This window comes from Diadema antillarum, unplaced genomic scaffold (genome assembly GCF_040938485.1).
Source record: "Diadema antillarum isolate AM-2024a unplaced genomic scaffold, OU_Dant_1.0 scf00000064, whole genome shotgun sequence".
Classification (NCBI taxonomy): domain Eukaryota; kingdom Metazoa; phylum Echinodermata; class Echinoidea; order Diadematoida; family Diadematidae; genus Diadema; species Diadema antillarum.
This window is the reverse complement of record NW_027270953.1, coordinates 2,081,568-2,096,212: the sequence shown is the minus strand read 5'-3', so window position 1 is coordinate 2,096,212 and position 14,645 is coordinate 2,081,568. Positions and strand designations below refer to the sequence as shown.

Here is a 14,645-nt window from a genome sequence, read left to right as displayed (position 1 = left end):
TTCATGCAATGCTTGAAATATGTTATGGTACTTTTACGTTCAGATATATAGATCATGAGGCTGAAAGAGTGCAGATAACGGGGGGTGGGGGCAGATATAAAGATGGGCATCAAAATAATAATTTCAGGGTTTTTTTGTCAATCACTTTTTTTTTCAAATAATATTTATTCACTTCCATTCAAAAAATATGAAAGACGTCATTTCACTTGGGTATTACTGTACAAACATACAATAATAATTTCTTTAAGATTATACACACACATTTTCCCAATTAAATTTCGTTTTATTTCACCTCCGCCATAACGCATTATTCTTCCGATAGGTCTGCAGTAAGACTTACAAGGTTTCACATGATTGGCAAATAAGCATTATCTGGTATTAAAACACCAATTTCCATGACAATACATGTACTTTGGGCCAAAGTCAAAATATGAAAAAACATAGTGAAATTGTTAGCATTTTTCTTGACCTTTGACCCCGCTTGTCTACCTAGATCCAATCTGGATTAAAACAAGAGAAATATGAGAAAACATGAGAAATATAAAAACTATATGCACAGCAAATAATAAGCCTCTGAAATCAAGAAAATACATGTGCAGTTGTAGTACATATTGGGTAATCATCACTCAAGCAATTTTATTTGCGAAATGCGAGTACTTTACGAGAAACAGCAAGTATTTAGGCAGGTTGACTCAAGTTACACGCATAACCTTTTCATCTCAGGGCCAAAGATGGCTGCGTTTTCATACGTTTTATCAATCTTTCAACTGTGAAGAAACGAAACTAGACAAAGCATAACCCCCACCACCTACAACAGTTGTTCATCCCTGCACTATAGCCTTGCGTAAAGGCGGCTCACAATGGACGCGCATACGGCGGACGGTGGACTCGCGCGCACACAGCGATCGGATGGAAGATCGCTACTCTCGCTGCTCGCCGGTCGCGCGCTGTGGGTGCGAATCCATTAACAGCAGTCAAAACTATATCTTTGTCCGCCTCAGCCTACGACAAACGTTGATGAATTGCAAGAAATTATACACAAAAACCGCGTTTGCATATAAATACATTATAAAAATCAGTTTGCCTCTTCAAAGTTCACATTTGAAATTGAGAACCTGATGCTGAGTGAAGTTCATTATGTTTGAATATCATACATATAAGAAAGACAAACGTATATAATTTATTATTTACATATAACGTGTATGATATGTCATGATAACGGAATACCTGAAAGACATGAGTATTCGAATGCAAAGCTTCGCCATATTCCCTAGCCAATCTAAGTTATCTGTGTGTACCTCATCAGTCTATGAAAAATAATTGCAAGAGTTCGTTCAGACACATCTGACGATATCTGACAATGTGTGACAGTTTTCGCTTTCACCGCCTGCAACGTCAATTTTAAAATATTTCCGGTGAGAGCAGTCTTGCCATCATCCCATTCTTATTAACCTGCAACAAATTATCACTTTTATAATCACAATGCGAGATATGTTGTACAATTCACGGCTTCGATCACAGTTACCTCAACATTATTCATGTCTATTCAATTATGTTTTGTAAATCATTGATCTGGAAACTCATAAAAAAATCAAACGAAAGACGGCAAGTATGCCATTATGGTTATATTTCTGAGGATGGCCTCCAAATGTCTAAATGTAAAACTTTTTATCTTACATGTACATACAATCTGATGATTTACTTCCTTATATGCAGCAGTATAAAAATGTGACAACAAAATCTAACTTGAAAATCTCTCCAATACAAAGTTCTTTGCAGGTTGGGGTAGGAAGCATAATTGTTGATACTTATATATGTAATAGAATGTCATAAAATACAATTGTTTTTGAACGCTTGCAACATCAGGCTCACAGTTTGTGTAAAATGAAATGAGTCATTTTACAAACGCAGATAACATTTTTGAGTAAAGTTCTATCTTCCATTTGGACATGACACAAGTACACACGTATATCCATATATCTACTACATAATACATGTATATTTACTCGACAAAAATTCACTTTTCTAGCATAATGAAAGAGCACTTGATTAACCGCTTCAAAAAGCAGGGGGAATATTGCTACCCTTCATAATATTATGTCAGTATCAAGTTGACGGAATGTGTAATTTTTATATTTTTTTTAATTCCCTTTATATTTTCTTTATATCGTTGTTTGCACATGACGCCATAACTCTCCTCAACAAGCGGTTCCAACACCAAAACGTAAAAAAAAGAAAGATCATTACTTTGCATCGATTGCCCGATTTTCCTCAAACTTTCACTAATGTGTTCTACTAATGTTGCTGCTTTCACTCAATCCACATTTCTCTTTGGGTTTTGTTTTCCTTTAAGATTTCAGAACAACAACAAATGTATAAGTAGACGGAAACTGCACACACAAATAATTTCCAAGAAAAGAACTCATGGTATCCCCCAAAATGGTGTACTTTTTTTGGAATCTTGACTCCATAAAGATTGCAAATGTGATTCAAGTGTATAAAAATGGAAGACTGAAATCGAGAATGTATATACAATACATGTTATAATTTGTTCTTTGTTGTCATTGTCACACCAAAAAACCTTGAATGGTGTATGGCATCTTTTTCACCAGCATTTACATAACAATCATTTTGTTTCACTGCAAATACTGTATCAGCTAGTACATCGTATTCAACAGTATTTGATTTATGGGGGCTCGTTCACGATGGTTGCTTATGTATATACAGGGTAAGTGTTATTCTCACAATTATTCCATTGCCATAAAGATGTCTGTATATCAAATGGAAATCTATCAGGTGAACGACCTGTGGCTGACATGATTCTAGTACAATCGTTAAACTCAAACTCTTATGATCGACCGTAAGCTTGTCGTGCTCCGTTTCACAGTCTAATAGATCGGGGTTGGTGTCACAGTTTGCATCCGTCATTCAGACTGAAAGTCAATCAATCGCGACTGGTCCTGCGTCTGGATTTCTTGGCACTAAGGGAACTACTTGCTCTTGTTGCTGGCCGTTGTTCGGCGGTGCCCCACCGTCCCCAGCGTTTGGCTGTTGCTGGATGTTATCAAAATTAAAGGGTGAAATAATAAGAAGGGTCATACAGATTTCTCTTTCATTATCTACTTTATAACGCTATGTGACCAAGGAGTCGTCGTAGCGAGCTTTATAATAATGATAATAAAAATTTACATTCATATGGTGCTTTATATAAGTAATTTCTTATAAAGCGCTATATCTGCTTACAAACTACTCAAAGCGCCTGCTGCTCTCTCTTAAGGAAATACAAAATAGAAAAGGTACAAAAAAATAGTACATTACAATACATTGCAATACCATACAAGGCAATACAATACAATGACAATGCCTAAAAGAAGAAATAAACAAAAACCAACTAATTAAATGATTGAGCAAAAGGATATGCCTTTACATGTCGTTGAAAAGTATGTAAGTTGTGTATGTTGCGAACAATATCCTGAAATTTATTCCAAAGTGAAGGAGCCGTATGGAGGAAGGCGCGATCCCCATAGGTTGTCCGAGTTTTAGGAACATGTAGCACCGTCGAAGACGAAGAACGTAGACTGTAAGCCGACTGTTTCACTATGACCAAGTCCTGAAGATACTTCGGAGCCATGTTATGTAATGCCTTGAAAACAAGGGTAAGAACCTTTTACTCAATCCTCTTCTTGACCGGAAGCCAGTGGTATCGTCTTGATATTGGGGTGATGTGGTCATTTTTCCTCACACGAGCTAGAACACGGGCGGCACTGTTCTGTACCCTTTGGAGGTGAGAGATAGAAGAGTTAGGCAGACCAGCTAATACTGCATTACAATAGTCAATACACGATGATACTAAGGCGTGAATAATTTGACTGCATCAGATTCAGACAAGAATCTGCGAATTCTTGCAATGTTCCTCAGATGGTAGTTGGCACTCTTACAAGCACTCGTGATGTGGTCATTCATCTTCAACCTGTTGTCTAGGATCACTCCAAGGTCACGAACTGATTCCCAGAGCGAAAGATTCTGGCCATTCAGGGAAATGTGCTCCATCTCAAACAAAGAGTGTTGGTGTCGGGAACCAATCAGGATCACATCAGTTTTGTCATTATTGAGTTTCAGGAAATTGCCACTCATCCAATCCTGCATTGCTGTCAAGCAATCCTGAATTTGCTGACAACAGATTGAGACCTGGGCCCCGTTTCATAAAAAGTTGATATGATAGCAACTCTTGCTCGAATGGCACTTGTCATAGTAACGACAAGAATCCAGCTTCCGGATTGGCTGTTGCTATTGGAAGTTGCCATTCCAGCAAGAGTTGCCATCCTAAGGCTACGGTCACAACCCCCAAAATCAGCCTGCTCGGCGACCGGTCGGCGAGTTTTTAGCCAATTTCGGTCGGACAACGACCGGTGACCGGCCGGTGACCGACCAGGCACCACTGATTTTTAAGGCATCGGTCGGTCGCCGCTGAAATTTTTAACGCGGAGTTAAAATTTCAGCGGCGACCGACCAGTTTTCACTCACTGCCCAAATACGCTCTATGTCCGAGCGGCAACCACCCAGGCACTGACCTAATCGAGCGGTCGCCGCCGCGCGATTTTGGGAACAAAAATGATAGAGACAAAAATGACAACAACACAGAAGAAAACCAAGGAAATAGATCGAGCGGTCGCTGTCGAGCGATTTACTGACTAAAAATGATAAAGATAAAAAAAAATGACAGAAGCACTGAAGGAAACTAGGGACTAGATGGGGAAGATAATCCAATGTGGAAGAACGCATCTCAACATCTCGGCAACCAACATGACGGACAGGGAAGACAGGGACAACCACTGTGGGGCAAAAGAGATGAAAGCTAAAGGTTAGTGTCGATATGTAGACTTAGTAATATAATTATGGTTTGGTTATCTTATCATTTATCAAAGGTTTACTGAATGAAGAAGTAATTACATTTCGAATGAATGGTAAGAAATGGGGAAAATGGAAATATTAAACAGGAATAGAAAAATACTGTAGAATAAAGAAGCACACAAGATGTTTTGGAATAATCTAATCTATTTCAATCTTTGTTCCATCTTGGATTTTCCTCCCTTTTGTTTGATTTCCTAATTTGTAGTTATTTGTGGTTTCACAAAGCTGAGGTTTATAGTTGGTAATTAAATTCTTAGATCTGTTACCAGGAGTTTTACCTTGATTAATAGACTAATTGGTTGTTTAATTAATTGATTAATTAATTAATTGATTAACTGACTAATTAATTAATCATCATATCACAAATTACGTAGGTAGGCCTACATGAATAAACCCAGGTAGCTCGTAAGAAATTTCCGGCAGAGAATGGCGGGCCGCCGCCGGTACGCCTAGGCACGTAGTACCGTACGCTTGCTGGGCTCATGCACTTGCACCAGCACTCACCACACTCACCTCAAACTCTTTACATAATATAGTGTCTTTACAATTTTTGTTGTCGCAATGTGATGCCAGAATGTCTCTCTTCTTTTGTTTTCGATAAGTATACGTGATGTATGTTTTGCCCATTCTCTTTTTCCCTTCTCTTTTACGGCTGTGGGATCTTCAAGCTATATACTTATTGACGACAGTCTTCTGCATTCACACTCCAAATACATCAGATCAGATAATTTGATTCACTATATCCCGAATGGTTCCCAATTGATGTGTTCTCTTACTCTATTCTTCAAACTGTACACGCATATCTCAATTATGTTCGGATGTACACACTGTATGTGTGATTGTCGTGAAAATAAAAAGAAATGACTGCATGTCATTTGTGATATATATTCAATGCAGAGAATTCCCAATAAATTCATTTGAATCGAATAAAAAAAGAATAGAATTCTACCCAGCCCTAGACAAACACCCATACAAATCCCAGCACTATATGTCGCTGTCATGCTGAAAATAGAATAGGTAAGAAGAGAGAAAGGAAAAAGAACTGATAACATGGTTTGAAAAAAATATAACGTCGATATAGTCATGGACCTACTACACATGGACATTCATCATTTCCTTTCATTAATGCATGCCTCTGTCTATGTCAAAAGTGTCACAAAAGCGTTTTAAACATTCTTCCCTACTTTGATCGTAATGAACTCCGCCGCCGATAGGCCGGGGCAAAACACAACGCAGCTTTGAAAAATCTACAAACTAAATGCGCAGAAGATAACAACTGACATGAATCAAGGAAAATGCATGTGCAGTTGTGGTATATATAGGTACATCACCGCTCAGACACTTTTATGAAGGCCGTGTCACACCTTTCCGAGCAAGCTACGCGGGCTTGTGGCGAGGAGGTAGTTTCCAGCACGTAGAAGATTTTCGAACAAGAATGTTTGCAATTTTCATTCATGCCTTGTCATACCGTATCTGAGGGAGTTTTGCGGCTTGACTTGCGGGGAAACAAGTTTGCTACCCGGGGCTCTCCGCAGTTGGTCCGCACCTGATAGTACCTAGCGCGTATCTCGCCTGTAGTTGCCCGGAGGTGCTCACGCAAGTCCGATTTAACCGCAGCCAAGTTTTGAGCATGACCAAAACTTTTTCCGGGTGAGTCGCGGGAATGCCCGGAGAGGTCCACGCAGAACGTCAGTAGGAGGCCCTTAGTGGCAGCACTTCGCAGGCAACTCCCACTCAGGTACTTCGCAGTCCCCGTATGCAGCCAAGATAATGACATTCCGTAGGACTTTGCCATTCCATGAGAGGAATTCCTTCACTGAGTTATCAGCCCCCACGCGACTGGTACAAAGGTCACAGAGTATACCCGCAAGTAGAATTTAAGTAGAACGCGTCCAGCAAGTAAGACACATGCACTGACTCGCTCGAATCCTTGTTCGCCCTCAGAAATTTCCGGTATGCTGGAAAATTCCTACACGCAACAAGCCTGCATAGCTTGCCCGGAAAGGTGTGACAGGGCCGGGCCTAAACATGGTTGCGGGTAAAAAGATTTGCGTGCACACCTCCGGGTGACTACGGGTGAAATACGTGCTAGGTACTGTCATGTGCGGCTCATTCCGGGGATCTCCGGGTAGTAAAAATTGTTCTTCATAAGTCGCACGCAAGGCTTGCCCAGAAAGATGTGACACTGCCTTCAGCGAAATGCAGGTACTTTTGAAGAGATAGTCAAGGTTTTAGCTATTTGATCATGATTTGTTATCTCATTTTCCACCTTTTCCGCACATTTTTCCAGCGTAAAAACAGATAGCAAGGGAAGAGGATACTCGAGCATGTCTGTCTTACTATCAGGCAAAGTCATATGTGTGAGCGCTAACGAGCGAATAGGTAATTTCCAATCCAGTGAAACGAGATCAGTCATGTTCTGAGGTTTGCTGCTTCTCATCACTGGCGTTTATTCAAAGACGTTTCAGTCTGAAAAGGCGCATCAGCCAAATAATATCAGAATTAGGGAAACAATTCTTTTGTCAGTGACGATGCATGATTATGTAATCATCATTTTTGAGACACCTATGTGTACTCATTGAGATGCGCATAAGTGGTAGGTTTTGTTGAAAGTCCATTCGTTAGTAGGTCCATGATATAGTAAAGACAAAAAGTGATATGTGAACGGAGCCGCTAAGCTATATGCACAATGTTAAAGAAAAATAACTTAGAATTAAACATTCCGGTACTTTTCATTGAAGAAATTCAGAAACCCAGAACGTATTATGTTTTCCTCTCCCCATGTTGTAGATGACGATTCAAAACTGGAAGAAAATCAAGTAAAAATGAATGCAAACTATGGAAATAACAATTCCATCAAAATTGCATTTCCTGCAAGTGGCAGTGTGCTTCAACAAACCACTGACACGCGACAAACTGCAGATTAAATCAGCAGAGTGCACAAAACTTTGTGCGAAAGGTAGATTGGATACATAAGTATTGATATATACTTGCACTTAATTTACTTTCGTTGATTTCTTACTTCATTGTTTCTCTGTATCAGACGACGTAACCAGCTGAAAAAATTAAATTTCCATAGAAGACACACCCCCAGTGCCAGGCACACCAAGCAAACCACAATCAGTGCCACAAGCAGAGGATTGGGCGACGAACCTGTTAATGTCAAAAATAGTTTGGGTAGGCCTATCAATTTACGTAGTAATTAACGCATTCATTATGACATATAGCTATTTAATGCTTATAACGTATTGGTTTTAGTTCCTGTTGCTTTGGGTGATTGGAAATTAGTGTTTAGGGTGGAGGTTTTCCTATTCTTGTACACTTGGAACAGTCTGAATCACATGTGTCCATTCCATTGGAATGGGTTTAACGGTGATTTCACATTCACCCTGTTGACATTGTCTGCATGCTTTAAACTTTACGTAGTATCTAAATCAATGCTTTCTTTATTTTCAACATCCTTTATCCCCCCCTTCTTGATCTCTGATTTTTTAATCACTTAAGCTAGCTTGCACTTAGTATATTCCTGCAATCCTAAGAGATTCTGTCACAAATAACCACTTAAATCCAATGTTTGACGCTGCATTTGATTTCTTGTCGGGCAATAACACTAATATTTGAAAACTCTTAATTCTATATTTTTTTCAGTTTCTTGTCTCTTGAAGTTAATTGCAGTAGCAAGGTATTTGAATTGTTTACTTTATTCTACACGGCATTTGCATTTCTTCGAATACTTAAGATTAAGTGGTGGGTTAATTTCGTTTAACTTGTGCTTACAATGTCCAGATAGTGACTATATTATATGCATCCCTCGCAGTATCTTGCCTAAAGTCGTATATGGTGCGGCTTGACGACTCAACATTATCACTTTCTCAGACGAGGAACAGATAGAAAAGCAAGCGATATACACACTTATAAATTTGTGGGGGCCACCAAAACATATAATTCATGAAATAATGGGTTCCGACATCTATTTCTGGTGGCCCTGGGCCGCTGGCCCACCGCTAAAAATGTCGAGCCTTGTATTAGACCTATTACATGATAGATATAAAAACTATTCCTGGTATTCACCAATGGTCATTGATTTAGTATACATTTTCCCTCCGATAAACACAATACCTGGGTCAGGAACATTCTTCTGTCTAGTCTTTTCGGTAATCACTTTTAACTCAGCTGCAGTAGTTGATCCAGCATAGAGTTCTGTGGTTGATCCCGCATAGAGTTTAGTCGTTGATCCCGCATAGAGTTCTTTGGTTGATTCTTGTGAAGTCGTCGTTGGTTCGCTGTTGATGCTAATACAAACTGTGTCTGACGTATTGGTGCAATGAGTCTTGACTCGTTCATTCGTTCCACAATCCGAGCACTTGTGGCAATTTGTGCACCGACTGAAATTCGCTTGGAAGAATTTAGGAAGACAAGCTTCACATCTACAGGTGAGAAAAAATAAAAGTACATGTTTTTCCACAAAAAAAAACACACCACACCCTATGCATGGTATAATCTTCTGCGCAGCAAAAGCTTTTGGCATGTTTGACGATAACGCACAATTACAGGACAAAATGTGTCTTGAGTCTTGATATAAAGACTGTTTACAGTTGGGGATTTGATCAATTATATTTCTAACAAAAAATTGGAAACTTTCCTATCGCCACATCAAGATTTCTTTTCACTTTGTCTCAGATGTTAACAAAAACACAGAAGAATAAATAAAAGAAACAATAACAACTCGCAACCACTCATGAAAATCATATTACTGAACAATTAATGCCGGATAATTTCAACTTCTAAGCATAATACATGACATTGGATACCATGGCCACATTTCCATTACTGTATCAGTGAACATGTGAAGGCGATTAAATCTAAGAATCTAATTTAAAAAGTATAGGGCCTTATTCTGATGGTGGGGTTTCCTTTTTGTTGTTCGTCTTTTGTTATCCTGTACGTCAGGCTGAAAAAGTTCCAGCCAGGAAAGTGCCTAGGCTCTGCCCCGGCAAATACCTGCTTATGCGAATATTGGGGATTGGACTGGGCCAGAGTCAAGTGGTAGTTAGGGTTTTCTCACATATTTGTCGTGTCGTCATCGGCACTGATACATGGTCTGATTTTCTTCTGGCCCGGCTCGCACAGTTTGAGACCTGTAGCACCGTTCGGGCAATCAGAACTTTCGTCGTACGTCATTTGAGAGTCAAACTCACAATCCGATTCCTGTGAATTGGATTCAGAAAAACAAAATGAGGAATACTGGCAAGAAAAATACAGAATAATACATTTATGTAATATGGTCTTCTTTATCTTCTTTATGGAGTGTCGTCCACTATGCCATAGTGTCATTACTTATTACAATTGACGTCACATTATACTGCAGTCTATCTTAAAGGTTTGCGTATTTGTAATCATGATTGTCTAAATGTTCAATTTCAATTTCAAATCATTTTTGCAACTTTTTTTTTCAAAGAATGCAATGTACAACGAAAATTCAATAACACCGACTTTGGTGAAAAAAATATTTTCCAAGGAAAATCATTGTGTTCAAACAAACTCAATATTTCATTTAGATACAAAATACGGTACAATGTTACATGTCCACTTTTATGAGATGCTTGACGAGGTGAGGTCCCTTTCCTGACAAATCAACTAGAAAACCATTCTCAAGATTTTACTCGCAAAAAAGGGGGTACGGGGAGGGAGGATTTGATTTCACGTAAATAAGAAAAATATGAGTTTATTTGAATGATCATAATTTACGTAACTATATAGAAATCTGTTGTATAGTTGTCGATACATGTACTTCACTCCATTATACACTACACTGTTGTAAGCTACTGCTGAAAGTAATCATTATAGTGGATTTGTCGAGAAGACTAAATACATTAAGTCAATATATTCTCCCTCCATTTAGGGAAGGATTACCCTTTCAGGTATAGCCATAACCCTTCAAAAAAAAGTTTGGAAATCTGAGTTTGATCAATCATTTCTCATATTTCCTTAGAAATGATTCATTTGTGCTTAGTACCACAGAAAGATTGTTTAATTTTCTTTAAAATGATACCATACTTGTTATGATTATCGTATACATGGAGGTGCAGTGCTTACAAATATGAGGTAAAGTCAAAATTGAAAAGCTGCAAAATGGCCCAATTTTTGACGTCCGTAATGCAGTTTCCTCGTGATGAGTGAGTTCCCATTTTTTCTTTGGTGTTCATTTACTGTAACATCATCATTTTTATGGAGTGAAAAATGTATGCGTTCAACCAAACAGATAAACACACACACACACATACACAGCATTGCACACACACACACACACACACACACACACACACACACACAAACGATCATGACTCAAACCATTTCATCTCACAGAACCTCGCCACATTAACCGCAACAAAGACAGAAAGAGGTGAAATGGCATGGTCTTGATTTTATTGGAATTTCATCTTTATTTTGTCTTCATTTTGTCGTTATTTTGTGTTTACTTTATGTTTACTTTGTCTTTATATTGTCAATGAACATGATCGGGGCTCAGCATCTGGTGGACGAGCCAAATGCTTGCACCACCGCCTGACACCGTGTCCTCATGCTGTTGATTGGTGTCAACCAGTATCTGACGGAGTCCTGCCTATGTCGTTGCATTTGTGACCTCTTCCCCACAGCTCGACCGATTTGATCAAAAAAATGTTCTATTGGGTTGAGGTCGGGGCTGCATGAAGGCCAGTCCATTTCTAATGATGCCCTCTCTCTCTCTCTCTCTCTCTCTCTCTCAAAAGTTGCGCACATGTCTCGCTCGATGTGGTTTTTCGTTGTCATCTTTTTGAAGCATCTCAGCTTAAATTTGCCCCATGGCGCGGGGTTTTTGAACATTACTTACAAGTGGCATGATGTACAACCAAAAAAATTTGATGAGCTATCAAAATTGCCTGGCATGCCACCACTGAAAACCTGAATGTGAAGTTAAGATGTCTATTGAAATTTGCCTTCATGGCTGACCAGTTGAGAACAAAAGATAACACAAAAGAACACGTTCCTTATGTACTCTTCACAACCATTCTCATTCATGAGGATAGTTCTTGTTCGTTTTGCAACTTTTCAATGCAGACGTTATCAGACACTTTTGAGTACAGTTCTTTACTTGATAGCATAATCATAATGAGTAGGATATCATTTCAAAGAAAATGTCATACTCTTTCCATTGATATCAAGCATGTATTGTATAGTGCTTACAAACTGGAGAAATTTACAACTGAAGTCAGATTTCCAAACTTTTTTTGAAGGGTTTATATATTATATATATATATATATATATATATATATATATATATATATATATCAGGGCTCGACACTATTATTATTTTTTTCTGGTGCCCCGTTCGGGATTCTCAAATTTGAATGAATAAAAATGAATTTTTTGTGTCCGATAAAGAATTGTAATGGCCCGAAATAAAAGAACATCTAAATCTTCATTTTAATCATAGGCCTACCTATATCTATAGGCCTATATATAATCATATATACATCGAGAGAGAGAGAGAGAGAGAGAGAGGGAGAGAGAGAGTGTGTGTGTGTGTGTGCGTGCGTGTGCGAAAAGGGTTATCGGCAATGCATAGACAACTAGTGTAGCTAGCAGTACAATACTGATTCATTATAGTTATCAATCAATTTGATGTGTGTATAGGTCTTACCACATACGAGGGCATGCCTCGACAGTAGTTCCAGATGAGTGCAATCGTCAGAACAATATGAACAGAAATCCTTTTCACCGTAGCCATGTTTTCTGTCCCTGAGAATTTAGAGACTATATTATTATAAACTATATTATATCAAAAGAAAAATATTACAAACGATCATAATGATAAGAAGACATGAAAAGGGGACACGATGAGGACAACATAATTATGTCACATCATGAATGACTAAAAGAAGTTTTCCCATATTTTACTGCTGTTACAAACCTACATTGTCATCATGCGTCCACACTACTCTTCCAAACTACAAACTGAAGGTTGTTTTTTTTTTAGTTGTTAATAAGCATGATAAGGAATCAATATTTGGCATTGGCCAATATTATGCTCCAATGTCAATTTGAAGTATATGCAGTTGTATATATCTAGCACAGAGATTGCAAATACATTTACTAGTAAAGTAAAAGCTATTCAATTTTATTATGTTCAATGTCCAGACACAAACATGTGTTACCAGTTAGGCTCTAGCCAACATCTAATATAAATTGGTCTATTACTAAGTGATTTGTCTATCAGACTATCTAATCACTCGTTTGCCTAATATTCGATTCGTCTATTCCCCATTCGTCTAATATTCCTTTTGTCTAATTACCATTTCGTCGCTTGGGTTCCACCAACTTGAGCTAACATCCATAAAGGCAATTCATCACTACTTGTCTAACCACCTCTTCGGCAGTTTCATTTAGTCTAATACTACTAACCAGTAGTATACAAATGATGCACAGGATAGAGTGCGTTAGTGAAGGTGTGGCGCACTCGAGAGTATTGACAATGGTGCAACATGCACGAGGCTGCGCCTCGTGCATGTTGCACCATTGTCAATACTCTCGAGTGCGCCGCAACTTCACTAACGCCACGAAATAATCCTGTGCATCATTTGTTTTATAAAATGGGTCGAAAACTTACAGCATTTTTCACGTACCTTTGTGGGTCAATACCAGTCAGCTACATGTAACCGTTAGCACTCGCTCAAAAGTCAAGATGTCCGAAGATGTTCGTCCCAAACATTTACGCACGTCCCACTCGGAAATCCCGCACATATAAGTACTGTACGTATAAGAGTATACGTACGCCATATGTTATGCACAAGAAAGGCCGGCTAGCTGGCAGCCCGAACTAGAAGTTGTTTACAGGATTGACAGCGCGTATAGTAGCGCGTGACGCACTCGTAACAACTGATTGAGTGCGCACTGCTAGTGTAAACATTGTGACGTCAGGCCGTGCATGTTAGTAAGAAAATAATGCACGCACACGTGACTCATTTCAGCGCTTCCAATTGGCTACATTCTTGAACCCATTTTATAAGACCACTTATTAAATAGCCTACTGGACGACCGTTGGTCTAATGGTCAGTCTACTCTAATGCACTAATGATCTAATGACCATTTAGTCTCAAGCACACTTTGTCTAATGTTCAAGTGGTCTAATTCAGTTGTTTAGTGCTGCCATCTTCAACAGATGAAATTATCGTATCAGAGACTCAGAATAATTGTTCTTGGAGCAAATTTTTGTACAATCGGGGGTTATTGTGATTGAAATGTGTTTCACAAGCGCGCGAGAGAGATGAAAAAAGGGCGAAATAGTAAATGATTCTGAAACGATGGTGCATTGCACAAAATCCTGTTAATTTAAGTATTCATGCTATCAATATAATGGCAACAGTTATAAATACTGCAACGCAAAATAGAACTTTACCACCGCAGTGGGTTTATAAATCAGAACACTTTTGAATTATGGTGTCGTGCTCAAAATATAAAGTATATATATATATATATATATATATATATATATACAATATATATATATATATATATATATGATAATGTCTTTTGATTGAAGAAGAAGAAGAAAATAAAACTTACTTAACACAAATGTATATGGTCATATCATATGAAGATGTCACAAGTAGATATCAGAAATATGATGGGGCCTATACATAAAAGCTATAACGCTTGTAAAACTGTATAGGTTCCCGAATTCATAGGCATATAA

At 38.4% G+C, this 14,645-nt stretch overlaps 1 protein-coding gene across 2 annotated transcripts in view; it reads right to left on the bottom strand.

The window, feature by feature from the left end:
• The window catches only part of LOC139716379 (uncharacterized), a 214,277-nt gene that overhangs the window by 46,213 nt on the left and 153,419 nt on the right, over window positions 1–14,645 (bottom strand). The gene's annotated exons all lie outside the window — the stretch shown is intronic.